We start from the raw sequence: 1,671 nt of genomic DNA, 5'->3' as shown, positions 1-1,671 counted from the left end.
CCAGCAATAGAGGGATAACTGGTTAGGATTTGATTCTAACCCCAGAAGCAGCCAGTGTTCATAGTGGCATCTTGTCTTCAGTGCATCACTGATCACAAGAACAATTCTGCAAGGGCCGGGGAGGAGGAAGTCTGAGCTAACTTCTGGGAGACAGGAATCTCATCTACTTTTATGTTACTAGATCTATGACCAACTGAACAGGTAGAAATAGCAATATGTGGTGCATATCCTGTAGCCCATTTCCTCATTGTCCTGGTCATTTTGCTTTCTGTGGTGTGTAGACTCCCAGTGGGTGAGAGTCTCCAGGGTAGGCTAGGAATCTGGGGCAAGGAGGGGGAGGAGGAAAAGAGGAGGAGGAGGAGTGGTCTTCAGGATAAAGTGAAGCAGAAGGCAGGCTTGCAGTTTGCAACAGGGAATCACTTACAACTCACTGAGCACCAAGTGCTGAGCACTGCAAGGAAGCCCATGCACCTTGGTGGAACAGAGCAGAAAGGTGCTGCTCCATTGAGGACTAGGAAGTTTGTTATATAAGTAACATGTAAAACTGGACAAATTCTGAGAAAGAAAAAGATAAGCAGCTGATTAAATAAAAACAGTACAGGATATGGAAGATGAATTCAATAAAGCCAGTGCCGGTGGCTCACACCTGTAATCCTAGCTACTTAGGAGGCTGAGAGCTGAGGATCATGGTTCAAAGCCAGCCCAGGAAGGAAAGTCTGAGACTGTTTTGGGGGGTGGGGCTCAGTCATGGGACTTGAACTCTGGGCCTGGGTGCTGTCCCTGAGCTCTTCAGCTCAAAGCTAGCACTCTACCACTTGAGCCACAGCACCACTTGTGGTTTTCTGGTGGTTAATTAGAGATAAGAGTCTTATGGACTTTTCTGCCTAGGCTGGCTTTTAATTGCAATCCTCAGATCTCAGCCTCCTGAGTAGCTAGGATTATAGGCATGAACCACTGGCACCCAGCCGTGAGACTCTTATCATGGGCATGGAAGATGAAAGATGCAAGCTAAGTGGATAGAAAACATATTCAATTAAAAAGAAGAAAAATTCCTAAGTCATGAGAAAGAGCCGGCCAGTCAGGTACACCTAATGTATAAGAACAGAAAAGAACAACTTCCAGACAAATTGTAGGTAAAAAATGAAATATGTGGAACTTCTTTTGCTGCAGGAGAAGTATCAAGTCAAAGAGAATGGCAAACCCACTAGAATGACAGCAGATTTTTCAACAGAAAATGGTTTCTCAACAGAAGCTGAAAGCTGAGAGTGATGGGACAGAAAACTTCCTTCAAACCTTGAAATAAGTTACCTACACTAACCAAAAAGAAGGACAGTGAAAGATGAAGAAGGTCCAAATTAACAAAATTACTGATGAGAAACAACAAATATCAACAAAAGTCAGATGATCATAAGGGAATACTTTAAAAACGTAGATTCTAATAAACTGAAACATAAAATAAATGGATACATTTCTGGACTCAAGATGTGCCTGAATTAACCTAGGAGGATATCAACCACATGAACAGATGCAGAATGAGCAATGAGATTGGAACAGCTAATAGAGTTCCTCACCAAAGAAGAGTCCAGGACTAGATTGATTCACTCTACCAAGCTTTTAAAGAAGAACTAACATCAGTGGCTCTCAAATTATTTCACAAAATGGAAAAGAAAG

This window comes from Dipodomys spectabilis, unplaced genomic scaffold, assembly GCF_019054845.1.
Source record: "Dipodomys spectabilis isolate Male_0828 unplaced genomic scaffold, ASM1905484v1 ptg000388l, whole genome shotgun sequence".
Lineage (NCBI taxonomy): Eukaryota > Metazoa > Chordata > Mammalia > Rodentia > Heteromyidae > Dipodomys > Dipodomys spectabilis.
This window is presented reverse-complemented; position numbering follows the sequence as displayed.